This window comes from Phyllobates terribilis, unplaced genomic scaffold (genome assembly GCF_046119375.1).
Source record: "Phyllobates terribilis strain yellow unplaced genomic scaffold, ASM4611937v1 Scaffold_11__3_contigs__length_659146591, whole genome shotgun sequence".
Taxonomy (NCBI): domain Eukaryota; kingdom Metazoa; phylum Chordata; class Amphibia; order Anura; family Dendrobatidae; genus Phyllobates; species Phyllobates terribilis.
Window position 1 is genome coordinate 449,232,528 of NW_027362771.1, and position 23,030 is coordinate 449,255,557.

Consider the following 23,030-nt stretch of genomic DNA (forward strand, 5'->3'; position numbering starts at 1 on the left):
GGTCAGTATAGATGGACTAATAGACCAAGTCCCACACACCGCTAGAAGCCCAAATATTTTTTCAGAGCTAGATGCAGAAAATTTTTTTATTCAATTTGCAACCTGATGGAGGTCAGTATAGATGGACTAATAGACCAAGTCCCACACACTGCTAGAAGCCCAAATATTTTTTCAGAGCTAGATGCAGAAAAAAATTATTTTTAATTTGCAACCTGATGGAGGTCAGTATAGATGGACTAATAGACCAAGTCCCACACACCGCTAGAAGCCCAAATATTTTTTCAGAGCTAGATGCAGAAAAATATTATATTCAATTTGCAACCTGCTGGACGTCAGTATAGAAGGACTAATAGAACAAGTCCCACACACTGCTAGAAGCCCAAATATTTTTTCAGAGCTAAATGAAGAAAAAAATTATTTTTAATTTGCAACCTGATGGAGGTCAGTATAGATGGACTAATAGACCAAGTCCCACACACTGCTAGAAGCCCAAATATTTTTTCAGAGCTAGATGCAGAAAAAAATTATTTTTAATTTGCAACCTGATGGAGGTCAGTATAGATGGACTAATAGACCAAGTCCCACACACCGCTAGAAGCCCAAATATTTTTTCAGAGCTAGATGCAGAAAATTTTTTTATTCAATTTGCAACCTGATGGAGGTCAGTATAGATGGACTAATAGACCAAGTCCCACACACTGCTAGAAGCCCAAATATTTTTTCAGAGCTAGATGCAGAAAAAAATTATTTTTAATTTGCAACCTGATGGAGGTCAGTATAGATGGACTAATAGACCAAGTCCCACACACTGCTAGAAGCCCAAATATTTTTTCAGAGCTAGATGCAGAAAAAAATTATTTTTAATTTGCAACCTGATGGAGGTCAGTATAGATGGACTAATAGAACAAGTCCCACACGCTGCTAGAAGCCCAAATATTTTTTCAGAGATAAATGAAGAAAAAAATTATTTTTAATTTGCAACCTGATGGAGGTCAGTATAGATGGACTAATAGACCAGGTCCCACACACTGCTAGAAGCCCAAATATTTTTTCAGAGCTAGATGCAGAAAAAAATTATTTTTAATTTGCAACCTGATGGAGGTCAGTATAGATGGACTAATAGACCAAGTCCCACACACCGCTAGAAGCCCAAATATTTTTTCAGAGCTAGATGCAGAAAAAAATTATATTCAGTTTGCAACCTGATGGAGGTCAGTATAGATGGACTAATAGAATGATGCTATGCCCAAAAGATTTTACTTCACTAGGTGCAGTAAAAAAATTGGTATTCTATACACAGGTGGTATATCTTGCAACACAGATAGGCTACTCCACTGACTAACACACTCTGCAATAGGCCAAAAAGGATTAGCTTTGCTAGATTCAGCCAAATGCTGTGAAAAAAACTTGCACAGCACTGGCACAGACCTGCCTGGCAAAAACTGATAGGAACTGATGTAACCTAGTCCTGAAAAGGACTCCAATTACAATTAGTCTTTACTCCCACAATCTATCTATTTAAGAGCACAGACCTGCCTGATAAAAGTCGTAGGAAATGCTGTAACCTAGTCCTTAAAAGGACTGCAATCACAACTATTCCCTACTCCCAAGCTATCTGTATATTTGTGCGAAAATTGGCTTGAAATTAACAAGGTATAGCGCACACAGCAACAGCGGTGCCGTCTAACACGCAGCTGCAGCAGTGAGAAAATGGTGGCGACGGGGAAAATGGCTTGGTCTTATAGGGCAAGGACATGTGACATACACTGCCAATCACACATGCCCTTGCTTGTGTGAAAAAAAGCACTTCGCTCCGTGTGTGCGCTGCTGATAGGCTGACAGATTGCACCTCCCCACTGCAAATGCGGGAAAGAGAAAAAAAAATGGAGATCTTCATTGTTCCTGCAGAGATCCATCCCCTGCCCCTCCCCCCGCCCCGCTGTACACTCAAACTGTGTATTAACATTAATTTTCATCATTACTGAGAAAAAATCCAGTTATGATTTTGGTGCACGAACAGTTATCGAACATAACCTCGAACAGCCGAATTTTTCTCAAATTGTTCGTGTTCGCCGACCGGCTCGAACACCGCCCAAAACAGCTCGAATTTGAGATTGGCGAACAGTTCGAGTAGAACAACGCTCATCTCTACTCTTCATACCGCACTTCTCTTCCAGGACTGCCCCAATCTCTGCGCTCACCCGTAAGGGCACTAATCCCAGAGAATGGCCGCTCAAAGCAGAGGAAGCCTTTCTTTCATTAAAACAGGCTTTCTCTTCCGCCCCAGTGCTGCATCGTCCGGACAGCAACAAACAATTCTTCCTGGAAGTGGACGCCTCCTCCTCTGGAGCTGGAGCGGTACTTACCCAAAAGTCGTCTTCCGGAAGAATGGTAACTTGCGGCTTCTTCTCCAAACACTTCTCCCCTTCTGAGCGCAATTATTCTATAGGAGACCGAGAGTTATTGGCCATTAAGCTGGCACTGGAGGAGTGGCGTTACCTGCTCGAGGGAGCTCTTCACCTGGTAATTATTTACACGGACCACAAGAACTTGGCTTACCTCCAGAGCGCCCAGAGAAGTAACCCGCGCCAAGCCCGGTGGTCCTTGTTTTTTGCCCGCTTTGATTTCGTTCTTCATTTTCGCCCGGCAGACAAAAACATCAAAGCTGATGCCTTGTCCCGATCCTTCCTGGTGTCTGATCTAGAGGAGGAGCCTAAGCACATCATTGATCCCGCCAGAGTAATGCAGGTGGCCCCCGTTTATCCAAACCGTCTCCCTCCCGGTAAGACGTTCGTAACAGTACCTGATCGGAAGAAGGTCCTACACTGGGGTCACTCGTCTAAGCTAGCTGGCCACGCCGGTCAGAAAAAGACCCTCCAGCTTATTACCCGGCATTACTGGTGGCCTACCCTGCACAAGGACTTAATAGACTTTGTTTCAGCCTGTGTGCCCTGCGCCTGCAACAAGGTTCCGAGACATGTGCCAGCCGGTCGCCTCCTTCCTTTTCCAGTACCTGCTGCCCCATGGCAGCATATAGCTATGAACTTTATAACGGATCTCCTTGTCTCTGCCGGTTGTACGGTCATTTGGTTGGTCGCTGACCACTTTTCCAAGATGGCTCACTTCATTCCCCTGCCGGGCCTCCCATCTGCACCCGAGCTGGCTAAAGACTTTGTCTGCCACATCTTCCGTCTCCATGGCCTGCCCCTCCACATCGTGTCGGATCGTGGGGTTCAGTTCACCTCACGCTTCTGGAGAGCCACATGTAAGCTGCTTGGCGTCACCCTGGACTTCTCCTCCGCTTACCACCCACAGTCCAATGGTCAAGTGGAGCGGATCAATCAGATCCTGACCAGTTACCTCCGGCACTTCGTTAATGCCCACCATTCGGACTGGGTGGATCTCCTACCATGGGCCGAGTTCTCTTACAATAATCACGAGAGCGAATCTTCCTCCAAATCCCCGTTTTTTGTAGTCTTCGGTCAGCATCCTCGGATCCCATTTCCCGTCTCCACCTCGGTGGACAATCTTGCTGCGGAATCTCTCGTTAGCGAATTCTCCTCCATTTGGGAGAGTACCCGATCCGCACTCCTTCAGTCGTCCGAGCGGATGAAAAAACACGCTGACAAAAAACGCCTGGATCCTCCACAATTCCATCCTGGAGATAAAGTCTGGCTCTCGTACAAGTATGTCCGGCTCAAGATTCCTTCCTACAAGTTAGGGCCTCGGTTCATCGGCCCACTGGAAGTCATCAAACAAATCAACCCAGTGGCCTATAAATTGAAACTCCCGGCCAACTTGCGGATCCCAAACTCCTTCCATGTATCTCTCCTCAAACCCGTGGTACTTAACTCTTTTTCCAAGTCAACAGGTACGCCTCCTGCTCCGGTTTCCGCTGAAAACGAGTTTGAGGTAGAGAACTTTCTGGCCACCAAAAGGGTAAGAGGAAAGACCTTTTTTCTAGTGGATTGGAGGGGGTTTGGTTCTGAGGAGAGAACGTGGGAGCCCCGGGAGAACATCCATGCCCCTCTCATCCTTGATAAATTTCTGTCTGGCCTAAAAAAGGGGGGGCCTAAAGGGGGGGGTACTGTAGCGTCGGCGTCCCTGCCTCCTCCTAGGCAGGGATGCTGTTCCCCTCACCTCTCCGCTCCGTGCCCGGCGTCTTCCTCCCACTCTGCTGGCAGCGCGCGCTGCTTCCCGGCAACTGTGCTTAGGGCGCGCGCGCGCGCGCTCCCCCTCTCTTAAAGGGGCTGTGCGCGCCGTCCTAAGGAGTCCCCGGCCAATGGCCGGAAGACCTCACCATATATAAGGCACCTCCTCCAAAATGGAGGTGCCCGAGCAATGTTGTTGCATAGCCTATCACTCTGCTTCAGCCCACAGGTCCCGTTACCAGATACCTGCCAGTTACCTGCCAGTTACCTGCCAGATTCCTGCTTGATATCTGCCTAATACTTGTCTATCTGCTTACATTCCTGCGGTCCAACAGTCTGCCTACCAGCCCTGCCAGTCTGTCTATGGATCTGATTGCCCGCTCACCTGGGAGCGCTCATCTGCTACCTGCCTGCTAGCCTATCTGGAGGCTCTGCCGTCACTTGCTGTGACCACCTGCCTGTCCAGAGACTCTTGCCCGCTCACCTGGGAGCGTCCGCCTGCTACCCGCCTGCTAGCCTATCTGGAGGCTTAGCCGTCACTTGCCGTGACCACCCGCCTGTCAAGAGACTGTCCCCGTCACTTGCCGTGACCTCCTGCCCTTCTACCCAGAGACTGTCCCCGTCACTTGCCGTGACCTCCTGCCCTTCTACCCAGAGACTGTCCCCGTCACTTGCCGTGACTACCTGCCCATCTACCCTGGGAGCCACCCGCTTCCTTACAAGGACTGGCCCTTTGTATCGTTGCTCAGAGGTTCCACCTCCCAGACCCGTTACAAGCAGCACAGTATAGATGAAATAATGTACAAGGAGTAGATGCCTGGCTGGGCATGGGTCAGCGGCTCTAGCAGTAACAAAAAGGTGTCAAATACAAAGGGCAAGCAGGTAGGCAGATGGTATGACTGATCTAATCATTAGCTTCAGCCTGTAGATTAAAGCAATTTGCCACTGATCTATGCCTGGTTCAAACATAAGGTTTTGCATGCTTGCAGTTGATGACCTAGTAGTGTTGAGCCACCCCCGTAGTGTTCGAGTTCGGTTCGGTTCGTCGAACACCCGTGTGTTCGCCGAACTGTTCGTCGAACTGTTCGTCGAACACCTTCGAACACTGTTAAAACCAATGGCAGGCAAACAAAAACACATAGAAACACATAGAAAACACCTTCAAAGATGTCCAAAAGCTGACAAACTGCTCAGAAGACACAACTAACACATGGAAAAGTGACAAGTACATATAGTCATGCGAAAAGAAAAGAGGTGGAGGAGTAAAAGGAGGGGGAGACACAGATATAGGCATGTCATGCCCTTCTATAATCCAAAAAGTGAGAAGCCGACACGTTCAGTCCGCTCCTGCCCGTGCCACCTCCGTGTCGCCGGGTTTGTGCCAGAGCCGCGGTGAACCCTGACGGCCAGCCCCCCTCTCCCAATACTAGTACCTGTCCACTGGTGGGTCGAGCGAGCCCCCCTGTGGTGGAGGCAGCTCTAAGCTTTTTAATTTAAATTGTCTCTCTAATTTGAATGAATACACTTTAAATCCATTTACAAGGATCTATTGGAGGGCAAGTCTCATGCCAGCAGTCGCGTAATTCCAGCTCCAGTAGCGTCCACTAAAGCTGCTGCAGTAAAAAGCTTTTATAAGGATCGAGCTCGGATGTCCACCGCAAGGCATCCTACTGCCAGTCCCAGCCCCTATGCCTTGGGGTGCCTCCTGATGCTCTTCACTGAGTATCCCGTGGTCCCGAAGCATTTCCTTTGAAAAAATTAAGTGTCCAAACTACAGGTGGTGTAGCTTGCTTAACAGCCGGGATAATCCGCTGACTAGCAGACACTGCTACTAGGCACAAAGTATTTCCTGGGCTAGATGCAGTTAAAAATGTGTAATTAGATACTCTCGTTGGATGCTGAGAAAGCATTCCATAGAGTTTCCTGGCACGCCATATATTATTCTCTTAAAAAGCTTGGGGTAGGGGTCTAGGGGACCCTTTTATAGCCAAAATCACGGCCCTGTATCACAATACATCACCTAGGCTGAAGATAAATGGAACTGTAGCATGCTGAGGGCTCGGTTGCTACAGAGGTATTGCACCTCACCCAGAGGTGTGATATCTCACTCTCAGGTAAGGATGGAGTGTGGATCAGGACCCGACACCTGCATGCATTATACCACATTGCCGTGGGGCAGGGCGACCAATATGCCTCTGAGATGGGCACGACAGTCCCTGTCCCTGGCTGGAGTGGGGGGAGGGAACATTGAGGAAGGGGAACCCTGTAGTGCAGGAGCAGGGAGGAAGCAGTTCCTGGGTGCATTGAGAAGGGAGTATAAAAGGTGGGCACCATCTTAGTTCAGTGCAGAGAAGTCTGAGCAGAAGTGGCAGGGAGCAGGGGCTCTGCATGAGCTCTGCTCTGGAGGCGGGCCTAGTAACAGAGGCCCAGGCCTGGAAGAGGGAGAAGGAAGGAAGAGGAGCGGAGAAGGCTCCAGGAACGAGGAATGAAGGGATCCCAGGGGTGTGGATGGGCGAGTCGCCACCGCACGCCCGAATCCACCTGCGTGGAGGGGTCAGGCCAAAGGGGGAGACCGGTCCCCGAAACTAGTGGAGGCAGGAAACGACCCTCAGCTAGAAACCGGAGGTTGTGACATTTTATGTGGCGCAGCCCCTCGCTACACCCGCTAGGAAGGCACCACATAGGGTCAGGGAAACTGGCGCCAAGTTTACCAAGAGGAGGCCCGAGGCAGCCGGACAGAAGGGTTGGTAAGAAAGGCCAGACAAAGGACACACAAAGGGGGTCCTGTGAAGCGCTCCAAAGTTATCTGGGAGTTGTCTGAGCCCCTCACCTGGTGAGCACAGTACGACGTGGGCAGCCGTTACCTGCAGACGTGGTCTGGATAATAAGAACTGTGAGTAAAGGCCCTGGACTGCATCACTGACTCCGTGTCGTTACTGCTGCTGCCCTGCACCATCACCCCCATCCTCCGCATACACTGCCCTGAGGCTATACTCCTCCCGTGGGGAGTTATGCTACGCTCTGCTGCACCCACAACACCAGCCTCAGCGGTCTGCCCTGCAGCGGCGGTTCACTCTGACCGCAATCCACGGGTGGCGTAGTCGGACATTTAAACATCAAAACCACATAAATAGTTCCGCCACTGGTTTGACCACCCTGAGCCATGGAACCGGATCGCCGTCACGAAGACTACAACCACCAGCATCCACCAAATAGGGTCCGGCTCCGGGTGTCCCAAGGCCCAGGGGGTGCATCAGAACATTTTCATCACCTTTCACAATCACCAATGGGACAAGGCAGGGATGTACTTTGTCCCCTCTCTTATACATCCTAGTGACGGAGCACCTGCTCTCATCAATTCGCCATAACCTCAATATTAGGTGGATTGAGGTAGGAGGCACCGAGTACAAGTGCTCTCTATTTGCTGATGATGTCCTAGTATATATCACTCAATCACATATATCCATCCATGCTGTTATGGCTGAAATAGATCACTTTGTTACATGGTCAAATTTTAAAATCAATGCAGCGAAGTCTGAGGCCCTCGATGTCTCCCTCCCCAAATCCATATAAGATTCCATCCAGTCCAACTTTCCCTTTGCCTGGGCCTCACAGGGTATCAAATACTTAGGAATTCCTATTCATAGAGACCTCTCCCATCTATGTTATCTTAATTTTGGGCCCTTTATTGAACAACTCCATACAGACCACGGTTGGCAAGTTAGAACTGTAAGATTCACTACGTGAACCACTGGTGTTTTGTGGAAAAGCACATGTACACTGTGTTCCAAATTATTACGCAAAAAGTGTTTAGGAGTGATAAGGGAAGAATTTGTATGTTTGTCAGTTAAACTCATTGATGGTGATGTGTGTCAGGGCTCTTTATATCACTGTAAGCAATTGCAGACACCTGTGCTAATTAGTTTGGCAGGTGTGTCCAATGAAAGGCAAGACTACTTAAGAAGGCTGTCTCACATTATTAAGCAGCCTACTTTTTCTGCCAAAATGGGAAAGAAAAAGGATGTGTCGGCTGCTGAGAAACAACAAATTGTGGAGTGTTTAGGTCAAGGCATGACTACAATCAACATTGTGCGATGATCAGGATGAAGTGTCTTGGCAATCAAGAAGTATGTAGCTGATTCACAGTACACACGTGTGCGTGCTGATAAGGGCAAATTGAGGACTCTTTCCTACAGGCAATTACGTCAGGTTAAAAGAGCAGCGGCAAAAAAGCCTTGTCATAGCAGCAGACAAGTTTTTGAAGCTGCTGGTGCCTCCAACGTCCCCCGAACAACAAGATGCAGGGCCCTTCAGAGGTTTGCAGCTGTGCATACGCCATCCTGTCGACCTCCTCTATCCACTTCACACAAGCAGAAACGGCTCCAGTGGGCCAAACATTACATGAAGACTGATTTCAAAACTGTTTTGTTCACGGATGAGTGCCATGCAGCGCTCGATGGTCCAGATGGATGGAGTGGAGGATGGCTGGTTGATGGACACCCCACGCAAACACGGCTACAGCGCCAACAAGGAGGAGGTGGAGTAATGTTTTGGGCTGGAATCATGGGGAGAGAGATTGTCGGCCCCTTTAGGATCCCTGAAGGCGATTAAGATGAACTCCATAATGTATGTGGATTTTCTCAAACAGCACTTCCTGCCATGGTTCAAGAAGAAGAACCGTGTATTTCACAGCAAGATCATTTTTTTGCATGATAATGCACCATCTCATGCTGCACATAAAACATCTGCATCTCTGGCTGATATGGGCATAAAAGGGGACAAACTTATGGTGTGACCCCCATGCTCCCCTGACCTCTACCCCATTCAGAACCTCTGGAGCATCATCAAAAGGAGTGTCTATAATGGCGGGAGGCAGTTCACATCTAAGCAACAGCTCTGGGAGGGTATTCTGTCCTCATGCAAAACAATTGAAGCAGAAACCATCCAAAACCTGACAAATTCAATGGACGAGAGAGTTCAGAAGCTCGTTTCGAACAAGGGGTCCTATGTGAAAATGTAACATCACCTAGAATAAAGTTTTGAGTTGAAAACTGTTTGATTTCAGTTTCTAATAACCTGCTAATGCTTATAATTTCAAAAATGACCATTTTTTTGGTCTTTATTAAAATGAAAAGGTTGATCGAAAAGTTTGGGGGATCTAAGAGTGTGGCAACCCAGTAGTCATGATTACTTCGAATTCTGACAATATGAGGGTCATGTTGCAGGTAGTGCAGCAAGAAGGCATTTATGTGTCTTGCGCATCTCGGAGCCCCAAAATTATTTTCCGGGCTAGATGCAGCTAAAAATTATTATTAATTTTAAATCTGGTGGAGCTTAGTATAGATGGCCTAATAGGATCAGTACTGCACACTGCTACAAAGTCCAAATTATTTTCCAGTCAAGATACAGATAAACATGATTAGTAATTTTAAATCTGGTGGAGCTTATTATAGATGGCCTAATAGAATCAGTGCTGCACACTGCTACAAAGCCCAAATTATTTTCCAGCCAAGATACAGATAAACATGATTTGTAATTTGAAAGCTTAAAACGGTTGGTAGGGTGATTTTAACCAATCATCAAGCTTTTACTCTCCCCAGGATGACACAGGGGTAGAAAAGTCATTTCGGATCCATGATTTGTTCATCTTTATGAACGTGAGTCTGTCTACATTATCAGTGGAGAGCCGCGTGCGCTTATCTGTCAGCACACCACCAGCAGCGCTGAACACACGTTCAGACAGAACGCTGGCTGCGGGGCATGACAAGATCTCTGAGGCATAAGTGGCTAGCTCCGGCCATTTATCCAGATTGGAAGCCCAAAAAGAGCAAGGGTCCAGTGACACAGTCATGGCTTCAATGTCTCTAGGCGTTGACTATGTGTCAGACTTCTTTTCTCCTGTGGCCTTGCAAAGGATGGGCTAAAAAAGTGGTGAAATGATTCCGCAAAATTGATGTTACCAGCAGATACTGTGGTTCTGTTACGGTTTGAGTGCTGAACACTTGACGGTCCCACAGTTGGCAAGTTGGAACTGTGAGATTCACTACGTGCACCACTGGTGTTTTGTGGAAAAGCACATGTAAGATTCTGCAACAGTCTCTGCTGATACTCCTGCATGCGTGCATCCCTTTCTATGGCAGGAATAATTTCTGCAAATTTACTTTTGTACCGGGGATCTAACAGTGTGGCAACCCAGTAGTCAGGATTATTTCTAATTCTCACAATTCGAGGGTCATGTTGCAGGTAGTGCAGCAAGAATGCACTCATGTGTGTTGCGCATCCAGGAGCACCAAGTCCCTGTTGTGTTTGTGGCGAGGTAACAATCATGCTTCCCTCCTCTGTCCTCTCCCCCCAACCTCGCACAACAGAAATGTGATCAAGGTCTCCCTCATCTGATGAGTCTTCCATCAGTTCGTCCTCCACTTCTTCCTGGGCTCCTGCACCTTCCTCACTAGTTTGGCTGCTACCATGCGCCCTGGTAAAACCATCTCCCCCACCCTCACATGCCTGCCGCCTTGGTGCTGCCGACCGTCTGGACCTTGCAGATGTTAGCCCTTCCGCATACAACTCCTCCTCCTCTACTTCCTCCACCTCCTCTTGTGCCACCACCTGACTCCGAATTCTGTTTAACATGTGCTCCAGCATGTAAATCACCGGAATAGTCATGCTGATAATGGCATCGTCAGCACTAAACATCTTCGTCGCCATTTCAAAACTGTGCAGAAGGGTGCATAGGTCCCTGATCTGAGACCACTCCTCCAGCGTGATTTGCCCCACCTCTGGATCTCGTTGGCCCAGGCTATACGTCAGAACGTATTGCACCAGGGCTTGTCGGTTCTGCCACAGTCGCTGCAACATGTGCAGAGTTGAATTCCACCGGGTAGGCACATCGCATTTTAGCCGGTGAAGTGGCAGGCCCAACGACTTCTGTAGAGATGTAAGTCGCTGAGCTGCGGGATGCGAACGGCGGAAGTGAGCACACAGCGACCGTGCCCTCTGCAGAAGGCCATCTAGTCTGGGATAGTGGGCTAAAAATTGCTGGACAACCAGGTTCAACACGTGAGCCATACAAGGCACGTGTGTGACATTGCCGCACCCAGGTTTGCAGCATTGTCGCACACGGCCTTCCCTGGTTTCAGGTCCAGTGGAGACAACCATTAATGAAATTGGTTCTCCAGAGCTGACCACAACTCCTCAGCTGTGTGACTCACATTTCCCAGACATTTCAAAGTAAAAGCCGCCTGATGACGTTGAGCCCTACTGCCAGCATAGTAAGGAGGTGTGCAGGATCCCTTCTGCGCAGTTAGAAAGCTTGTGGCATGACCAGACAGGCTTTGGGTGCAGGTGGAAGACCGAGAGGAGGTTGAGGAGGCAGAAGCAGTGGAGGAACTTTGACATAAAGAGGATTGACGTACAACAGTGTGATGCAGCAGCAAAAAAGGCAAATACAATTCTGGGATGTATTAACAGAAGCATACAGTCTAGATCACGTGAAGTCATTATCGGTCTTTACTCCTCTTTGGTCAGACCTCATCTGGAATACTGTGTACAGTTTTGGGCACCACATTTTAAAAAAGACATAGACAAACTGGAGCAAGTTCAGAGAAGAGCGACCAGAATGGTGACTGGTCTGCAAACCATGTCCTATGAGGAACGGTTGCAGGATTTGGGAATGTTTAGCTTGCAAAAAAGAAGACTGAGAGGAGACTTAATAGCTGTCTACAAATATGTCAAGGGCTGTCACATTGTAGAAGGATCATCTTTATTCTCATTTGCACAAGGAAAGACTAGAAGCAATGGGATGAAACTAAATGGGAGGAGACACAGATTAGATATTAGAAAAAACTTTTTGACAGTTAGGGTGATTAATGAGTGGAACAGGCTGCCACGAGAGGTGGTGAGTTCCCCTTCAATGGACGTCTTCAAACAGAGGCTGGACAGACATCTGTCTGAGATGATCTAGTGAATCCTGCTTTGAGCAGGGGGTTGGACCAGATGACCCAGGAGGTCCCTTCCAACTCTACCATTCTATGATTCTATGATTCTATGATAACTCGTGGGGACGGCAAGACTTGGACAGCAGCCCCTAGTCCTGCTGTCACCATAGTTACCCAGTGCCCAGTCAGCGACATGTAACGCCCCTGTCCATGCCTACTCGTCCAAGTGTCTGTGGTGAAATGCATCCTGCCACACACAGAGTTTCTCAAAGAAGCGGTGATGTTGTGTGCGACATGCTGGTGGAGCGCAGGCACACCTTTCTTTGAGAAGTAGTGCCGACTGGGCATCTGGTACTGGGGCACTGCGACGGACATAAGGTCTCGAAAATCCTCTGTGTCCACCAGGCGGAAAGGCAGCATTTCTGTAGCCAAGAGCTTGCAGATGATGAAATTCAACCTCTTAGCTTTCTCATGGCTAGGAGGAAATGGTCTTTTACTTGTCCACATCTGAGGGACCGAGGGCTGGCTATTGTGCTTAGACGGGGTTGATAAGGGTGTCCCCGGCAAACTGCCGGTCTGTGAGGAAGATGCAGGCGGACATGTTAGGTTGCCTTGATCCAAAGGTGGTGCTATCGATGTCGGACAGCGCTCAACACCAGCTGGTGTTACGACCTCCAAAGAAAATGATGACCTGCCAATCACGCTGGCTGTTGCGGGTAAAGAGGTGGCAGGTCTGCGCCCCAAAACAGGTGTGACTGCTGTCCCCCCAGTCACAGAGGATGAAGAGGCCGCGGATGCACAAGATATGGCAGATGGTGGTTGGCCCGGCCGGCTAGGCCGCATTGAAGCACACTGAGCTTCCCACTGCAACTTATGCTTCATGTCCATGTGCCGGTTCATGCATGAAGTACTCAAACTATGTATTTTTTGGCCTCTACTTAGCTTTTGCTGACAAATGTTACAGATAACACGAGTTGGGTCATCTTTATTGATCTGAAAAAATGCCCAGGCTATGCAAGGCTTAGCACCCATGCGACCTGAAGAGCCACCACGACTTGTGGTGAGAGGCAGAGTTGTGTTTGAGGATGCAGTTGTTGACGTGCTCCCAGTACTACGTCTCTGTCCAGGAAGGCGCAACCTGACCTCGTCGTCACTAGCATCTTCCTCCAACTCATCTGCTGACCTCATCTCTTGGCTGACTGTGGGTTGACAGTAAGTAGGATCTCCAACCTCATCATCATCACCCTGTGCGTTATCACACCCGTCGTCCTCAGAGCCAACCTGTTCCTGCCCTGACAAAAAACTAAAGTTGTCGCTCCAATCAGGTATTTGAGTCTCATCATCGTCTTCCTCATTGTCTCCACCAACAGGAGTTACAGTTTAGGAATGAGGGTCTACATTATGGTCAGAACCTTCTGCGTCTGGTCCTGGATCCGACTCATAAAGATTCTGGGCATCAATGCAGATCATTTCCTCGTCTGGATTCACAGAAGCGCTGGAGTCGACCTCTGATTCCCAGGCTATAGTATGAGTAAACAGCTCTGCAGACTCAACCATCTGTTCTACCTCATACTCAGACGGGCAGCTGGAGATTTGGGAGCTGTGAGGAAGCAAGTGCGATTGGGGTGACACCTTTGAGGACTGGAGTATTTGTGATGTTGAAGTTGATGTGGAGGAGAGCCCACTTAAAGGAGCAATTGATATCCGTTGAAGCACCTGCAGTTTTTGTGCCTCATCTGGAATTTGTAGCGATTGGCGTGGCCGTAAGAAAGGGATCTTATCACATTGTCCGCTAAAAGAAGTAGACATTTTAGTTTGGCTGGAAGATGGTCTTTCTTCTGCAGATGTTACTGTTGCTTTAACACCTACCCCACGGACACAACCTTTTTTCCCCTTCCCAACACGCCTATTCCCCTTTCCACCAGCAGCAGGCCTTTTTCCACTCATTTTGGTGGTTAGCTAATTCACAACTCTGGAGTTGTTTGCACAAAAAAACAATGGATGGGAACCGAGCAGAGCTGAGTGGCCAAACTGTGGTATTAGGCCAAAACTATTGGCTGGGTTAGATGCAGAAAAAAATTGTATTCAGTTTGCAACCTGATGGAGGTCAGTATAGATGGACTAATAGAACAAGTCCTATACACAGCTAGAAGCCCAAATATTTTTTCAGAGGTAGATGCAGAAAAAAATTAAATTCAGTTTGCAACCTGATGGAGGTCAGTATAGATGGACTAATAGAACAAGTCCCACACACAGCTAGAAGCCCAAATATTTTTTCAGAGGTAGATGCAGAAAAAAAATATATTCAGTTTGCAACCTGATGGAGGTCAGTATAGATGGACTAATAGAGAAAGTCCCACACACTGCAAGAAGGCCAAATATTTTTTCAGAGCTAGATGCAGACAAAAAATTATTTTGAATTTGCAACCTGATGGAGGTCAGTATAGGTGGACTAATAGAACAAGTCCCACACACTGCTAGATGGCCAAATATTTTTTCAGAGCTAGATGGAGAAAAAAATTATATTCAGTTTGCAACCTGATGGAGGTCAGTATAGATGGACTAATAGAACAAGTCCCACACACAGCTGGAAGCCCAAATATTTTTTTAGAGGTAGATGCAGAAAAAAGTTATATTCAGTTTGCAACCTGATGGAGGTCTGTATAGAGGGATTAATAGAGAAAGTCCCACACACTGCTAGAAGGCCAAATATTTTTTCAGAGCTAGATGCAGACAAAAAATTATTTTTAATTTGCAACCTGATGGAGGTCAGTATAGATGGACTAATAGAGAAAGTCCCACACACTGCTAGAAGCCCAAATATTTTTTTCAGAGGTAGATGCAGAAAAAAAATATATTCAGTTTGCAACCTGATGGAGGTCAGTATAGATGGATTAATAGAGAAAGTCCCACACACTGCTAGAAGGCCAAATATTTTTTCAGAGCTAGATGCAGACAAAAAATTATTTTGAATTTGCAACCTGATGGAGGTCAGTATAGATGGACTAATAGAACAAGTCCCACACACTGCTAGAAGGCCAAATATTTTTTCAGAGCTAGATGCAGAAAAAAATTATATTAATTTGCAACCTGATGGAGGTCAGTATAGATGGACTAATAGAACAAGTCGCACACACAGCTAGATGCCCAAATATTTTTTCAGAGGTAGATGCAGAAAAAAATTATATTCAGTTTGCAACCTGATGGAGGTCTGTATAGAGGGATTAATAGAACAAGTCCCACACACAGCTAGAAGCCCAATATTTTTTCAGAGGTAGACGCAGAAAAAAAATATATTCAGTTTGCAACCTGATGGAGGTCAGTATAGATGGACTAATAGAGAAAGTCCCACACACTGCTAGAAGGCCAAATATTTTTTCAGAGCTAGATGCAGACAAAAAATTATTTTTAATTTGCAACCTGATGGAGGTCAGTATACATGGACTAATAGAGAAAGTCCCACACACTGCTAGAAGGCCAAATGTTTTTTCAGAGCTAGATGCAGATATAAATTATTTTTAATTTGCAACCTGATGGAGGTCAGTATAGATGGACTAATAGAGAAAGTCCCACACACTGCTAGAAGGCCAAATATTTTTTCAGAGCTAGATGCAGAAAAAAATTATATTCAGTTTGCAACCTGATGGAGGTCAGTATAGATGGACTAATAGAACAAGTCCCACACAAAGCTAGAAGGCCAAATATTTTTTCAGAGGTAGATGCAGATAAAAAATTTTAATTTGCAGCCTGATGGAGATCAGTATAGATGGACTAATATAGAAAGTCCCACACACTGCTAGAAGGCCAAATATTTTTTCAGAGCTAGATGCAGACAAAAAATTTTTTTGAATTTGCAACCTGATGGAGGTCAGTATAGATGGAGTAATAGAGAAAGTCCCACACACTGCTAGAAGGCCAAATATTTTTTCAGAGCTAGATGCAGAAAAAAATTATATTCAGTTTGCAACCTGATGGAGGTCAGTATAGATGGACTAATAGAACAAGTCCCACACACAGCTAGAAGTCCAAATATTTTTTCAGAGGTAGATGCAGAAAAAAATTATATTCAGTTTGCAACCTGATGGAGGTCTGTATAGATGGACTAATAGAGAAAGTCTCACACACTGCTAGAAGGCCAAATATTTTTTCAGAGCTAGATGCAGACAAAAAATTATTTTTAATTTGCTACCTGATGGAGGTCAGTATAGATGGACTAATAGAGAAAGTCTCACACACTGCTAGAAGGCCAAATATTTTTTCAGAGCTAGATGCAGAAAAAAATTATATTCAGTTTGCAACCTGATGGAGGTCAGTATAGATGGACTAATAGAACAAGTCCCACACACAGCTAGAAGGCCAAATATTTTTTCAGAGGTAGATGCAGAAAAAAATTATATTCAGTTTGCAATCTGATGGAGGTCTGTATAGAGGGATTAATAGAACAAGTCCCACACACAGCTAGAAGCCCATTATTTTTTCAGAGGTAGATGCAGAAAAAAAATATATTCAGTTTGCAACCTGATGGAGGTCAGTATAGATGGACTAATAGAGAAAGTCCCACACACTGCTAGAAGGCCAAATCTTTTTTCAGAGCTAGATGCAGACAAAAAATTATTTTTAATTTGCAACCTGATGGAGGTCAGTATAGATGGACTAATAGAGAATGTCCCACACACTGCTAGAAGGCCAAATATTTTTTCAGAGCTAGATGCAGATATAAATTATTTTTAATTTGCAACCTGATGGAGGTCAGTATAGATGGACTAATAGAGAAAGTCCCACACACTGCTAGAAGGCCAAATATTTTTTCAGAGCTAGATGCAGAAAAAAATTATATTCAGTTTGCAACCTGATGGAGGTCAGTATAGATGGACTAATAGAACAAGTCCCACACAAAGCTAGAAGGCCAAATATTTTTTCAGAGGTAGATGCAGATAAAAATTATTTTTAATTTGCAGCCTGATGGAGATCAGTATAGATGGACTAATAGAGAAAGTCCCACACACTGCTAGAAGGCCAAATCTTTTTTCAGAGCTAGATGCAGACAAAAAATTATTTTGAATTTGCAACCTGATGGAGGTCAGTATAGATGGACTAATAGAGAAAGTCCCACACTGCTAGAAGGCCAAATATTTTTTCAGAGCTAGATGCAGACAAAAAATTATTTTTAATTTGCTACCTGATGGAGGTCAGTATAGATGGACTAATAGAGAAAGTCCCACACACTGCTAGAAGGCCAAATATTTTTTCAGAGCTAGATGCAGATAAAAATTATTTTTAATTTGCAACCTGATGGAGGTCAGTATAGATGGACTAATAGAGAAAGTCCCACACACTGCTAGAAGGCCAAATATTTTTTCAGAGCTAGATGCAGAAAAAAATTATATTCAGTTTGCAACCTGATGGAGGTCAGTATAGATGGACTAATAGAACAAGTCCCACACACAGCTAGAAGGCCAAATATTTTTTCAGAGGTAGATGCAGATAAAAAATATTTTTAATTTGCAGCCTGATGGAGGTCAGTATAGATGGACTAATAGAGAAAGTCCCACACACTGCTAGAAGGCCAAATATTTTTTTCAGAGCTAGATGCAGACAAAAAATTATTTTGAATTTGCAACCTGATGGAGGTCAGTATAGATGGACTAATAGAGAAAGTCCCACACACTGCTAGAAGGCCAAATATTTTTTCAGAGCTAGATGCAGACAAAAAATTATTTTTAATTTGCAACCTGATGGAGGTCAGTATAGATGGACTAATAGAGAAAGTCCCACACACTGCTAGAAGGCCAAATATTTTTTCAGAGCTAGATGCAGATAAAAATTATTTTCAATTTGCAACCTGATGGAGGTCAGTATAGATGGACTAATAGAGAAAGTCCCACACACTGCTAGAAGCCCAAATATTTTTTCAGAGCTAGATGCAGAAAAAAATTATATTCAGTTTGCAACCTGATGGAGGTCAGTATAGATGGACTAATAGAACAAGTCCCACACACAGCTAGAAGCCCAAATATTTTTTCAGAGGTAGATGCAGATAAAAATTATTTTTAATTTGCAACCTGATGGAGGTCAGTATAGATGGACTAATAGAGAAAGTCCCACACACTGCTAGAAGGCCAAATATTTTTTCAGAGCTAGATGCAGACAAAAAATTATTTTGAATTTGCAGCGTGATGGAGGTCAGTATAGATGGACTAATAGAACAAGTCCCACACACTGCTAGAAGCACAAATATTTTTTCAGAGCTAGATGCAGAAAAAAATTATATTCAATTTGCAACCTGATGGAGGTCAGTATAGATGGACTAATAGAATGATGCTATGCCCAAAAGATTTTACTTCACTAGGTGCAGTAAAAAAATTGGTATTCTATACACAGGTGGTATATCTTGCAACACAGATAGGCTACTCCACTGACTAACACACTCTGCAATAGGCCAAAAAGGATTAGCTTTGCTAGATTCAGCCAAATGCTGTGAAAAAAACTTGCACAGCACTGGCACAGACCTGCCTGGCAAAAACTGATAGGAACTGATGTAACCTAGTCCTGAAAAGGACTGCAATTACAATTAGTCTTTACTCCCACAATCTATCTATTTAAGAGCACAGACCTGCCTGATAAAAGTCGTAGGAAATGCTGTAACCTAGTCCTTAAAAGGACTGCAATCAAAACTATTCCCTACTCCCAAGCTATCTGTAGATTTGTGCGAAAATTGGCTTGAAATTAACAAGATATAGCTCACACAGCAACAGCGGTGCCGTCTAACACGCAGCTGCAGCAGTGAGAAAATGGTGGCGACGGGGAAAATGGCTTGGTCTTATAGGGCAAGGACATGTGACATACACTGCCAATGACACATGCCCTTGCTTGTGTGAAAAAAAGCACTTCGCTCCGTGTGTGCGCTGCTGATAGGCTGACAGATTGCACCTCCCCACTGTAAATGCGGGAAAGAGAAAAAAAAATGGAGATCTTCATTATTCCTGCAGAGATCCATCCCCTGCCCCTCCCCCCACCCCGGTGTACACTCAAACTGCGTATTAACATTAATTTTCAGCATTACTGAGAAAAAATCCAGTTATGATTTTGGTGCACGAACAGTTATCGAACATAACCTTGAACAGCCGAATTTTTCTCAAATCGTTTGTGTTCGCCGAACGGCTCGAACACCGCCCAAAACAGCTCGAATTTGAGATTGGCGAACAGTTCGAGTCGAACAACGCTCATCTCTATGACCTAGTCAACTTGGGTGTGAAAAAGCCACCAGGCACACTAAATGCCCTCTCTGACAGTATGCTGGATGCTGGACAGAACTCCCATAGCAAACTATTTCAGTTATTGCTACTACACTGTGTGCAGAATTATTAGGCAAGTTGTATTTTAGAGGATTATTTTTATTATTGATCAACAACTATGTTCTCAATCAACCGAAAAGACTCATAAATATCCAAGCTTAATATTTTTGGAAGTTGGAGTGGTTTTTTTTTAGATTTGGCTATCTTAGGAGGATATCTGTTTATGCAGGTAACTATTACTGTGCAGAATTATTAGGCAACTTAATAAAAACCAAATATAATCCCATCTCACTTGTTTATTTTCACCAGGTAAACCAATATCAGTGCACAAAATTCAGAAATAAACATTTCTGACATACAAAAACAAAAACCAAAAAAATTAGTGATCAATATAGCAACCTTTCTTTATGATGACACTCAACAGCCTTCCATTCATAGATTCTGTCAGTTGCTTGATCTGTTTTTGATCAAAATTGCTTGCAGCAGTCACCACAGCCTCCCAGACACTGTTCCGAGAGGTGTACTGTTTCCCCTCCCTGTAGATCTCACATTTTATGATGGACCACAGGTTCTCTATGGGGTTCAGATCAGGTGAACAAGGGGGCCATGTCATTATTTTTTCTTCTTTTACACCTTTACTGGCCAGCCATGCTGTGGAGTAGTTGGATGCATGTGATGGAGCATTGTCCTGCATGAAAATCATGTTTTTCTTGAACAATACCAACTTCTTACTTACTACTGCTTGAAGAAGTTGTCTTCCAGAAACTGGCAGTAGGTCTGGGAGTTGAGCTTCACTCCATCCTCAACCCTAAAAAGTCAAACAAGTTCATCTTTGATGATACCAGCCAATACCAGTACCTCACCTCCACCTTCCTGGTGTCTGAGTCGGAGTGGAGCTCTCTGCCCTTTATTGATCCAGGCTATGGCCCATCAAGAGTCACTCTCATTTCATCAGTCCATAAAACCTTTGAAAAATCAGTCTTAAGATATTTTTTGACCCAATCTTGACGTTTTATCTTACGTTTCTTGTTCAAAGGTGATCATGTTTCAGCCTTCCTTACCTTGGCCATGTCACTGAGTATCGCACACCTTGTGCTTTTTGATACTCCAGTAACGTTGCAGCTCTGAAATATGGCAAAACTGGTGGCGAATGGCATCTTGGCAGCTTCACACTTGATTTTCCTCAATTCATGGGCAGTTATTTTGCGCCTTTTTTGGCCAACATGCTTCTTGCGACCCTGTTGGCTATTTGCCATGAAATGCTTGATTGTTCGGTGATCACGCTTCAAAAGTTTGGAAATTTCAAGACTGCTGCATCACTCTGTAAGACATCTCACAATTTTGGACTTTTCAGAGCCCGTCAAATCTCTCTTCTGACCCATTTTGCCAAAGGAAAGGAAGTTGCCTAATAATTAAGCACACCTTATATAGGGTGTTGATGTCATTAGTCAACACCCCTCCTCATTACAGAGATGCACATCACCAGATTTACTTAATTGGTAGTTGGCTCTCAAGCCTATGCAGCTTGAAGTAGGACAACATGTATAAAAAGAATCATGTGATCAAAATAATCATTTGCCTAATAATTCTGCACGCAGTGTAGTCTAATCTGCTATCCAAGAAGTCCCTGGAAACAGTACTCTGGTTATGTGCCTCTATGAAAGGACACAGTCTAGTTACGACTGAACCTGACTGTTCAGGTGGTGTGTCTTTATTTGCTAACGTGCATTAGCTTGGCACAATGGCACATAGAATAACTTGTCCGTCATGTCATATATACGGTAGCTGCTGCTGTTGCTGCCTACATTTATATTTATTGAGGACATACAGAGCAATAGTAAAACGAGAGGTAAGAGATGATTAGCGCATGAAGCGCTTTCAGAAAAGATGCAGAGCATGAATTGCACAGTACAGCAACAGAAACAGAGAGAAGGCTCAGCGAAAGGGAATACTGGAATACACTTTTGAGAAAACCACAAGTGGGAGTACAAATAAAACACAACAAAGGCACAGGTAAAAGAAAATGAAAATGCTGTAAAAACAACTTGGTATGCTCTATGTCATACTGTACCAATCTGGGGCCGCACTGAAAATTAAAGAAGTATTTAAAAAAGCAGTCCCATCAATGTTTTTCTCCTTTTAATATAATGCAGTCATCATATTATATGGCACTGTGTACTTACCATTGCTCATTTTACCTTTCTACCAAGATCTTTCTTCCATTTTCTATTAGGTCTATCACATCAAATTATTAAAACTGACTAGCTGAATCCTTCTTAGTTCTATGCATAAGGAGGTAAATTTTTCCTGTATGACTCATCATTCACTGCAAAAGTCCCTGGCAGGGGGAGAAAGGAGCAAGAGGCAAAAACCAGGACAAAAAAAGAGATAAAAATACACTTAAAAAAACACAATAAAAACACACAAGTAATCTATGTAGAAATTTTACATAAAATCTGCAACATCAAAACTTACCAAATACTCATCTTGGGATTGTTGCCTTATGATACATTAACACAGAGTTTTTTGTTTGAGGATTTAGAAACAGTGTCTCCTCTTAAATCCTCATCAAAAACTGCATCAATTACATTTTGAATAAGTTTGCCGTTGAATTGGATAGCTCCTTTAGTGCACACAGCGCTGTTTTTGTCACGTTATTTTAAATATTTCAAAGTAAAACTAATAGAAAGATTATTCAAAGAGTATTTAAAACATTTATAAGTGGATTTACAGAAAAATATTCTTCTAAATCTTCGTAAAAAACTGTTGGAATAGACCCTGTGATTTCATTATTTACTTTTTTGCTTCCAGGAGCCATAACATTTTGTTTTCCCACTGATATATTGGTAAATGGTCTTTTTTCGCTGGACAAGATGTTGTTTTAAATGACACTATTAATTATACCATATAACGTACTGAAAAATGGGAAAAAAAATTAGAGTGTGGTGAAATGATGAAAATAAAAACACAATTCCGCCATTGTCTTATAAGTTTTATTTTACTGCATTCATTGTGCAGTAAAGTAACCTAGCGACATGATTCTTCAAGTTGGTAAGATTGCGGCGATGGCGATAACAAACCTATACATTTATTTTACTATTTAAGTGGGAAAAAAATCTGAAGTTTGAAAAATAAAAATTTTGGTTTGTGTTGCGATTTTCCAACAACCATTACTTTTTTCTTTTTCTGTTTATTGAGCTGTGTGAGTCATTGTTTTCAGCATGTTGGCAACATTTTAGGTTACAAAAGGCATTTTGATTGTTTTTTTTTTTTTTTTTGCATTTTGGAGAAAAGTGTTGTGACTAAAATACAGCAATTTTGGCTTTCAATTTTTTTCTTTACTTTTACTGTATGGGTTAAATATTTTTATATGCTATAGATTGTTAGAGGTAACATCAAAAATGTTTTTCTTATTTCATTAATTTCTTTATTTTTAATTGGGGAACTGAAGGTGATTCTATCTTGTTTTTTCAGAATTTTTTACAATTTTTTTACTTTATTTTTTAGGCACCATAATGGTTGTGAAACTGCAATCACTTTATCGGATGGTCTATATACTGCAATACTTTAGCTTTACAGTATATAGTGGAAATTAAGGTCTTCTTAGAAAGCTAGTCTGTTGTGGGGCATCACAGGAGTACTAAGAT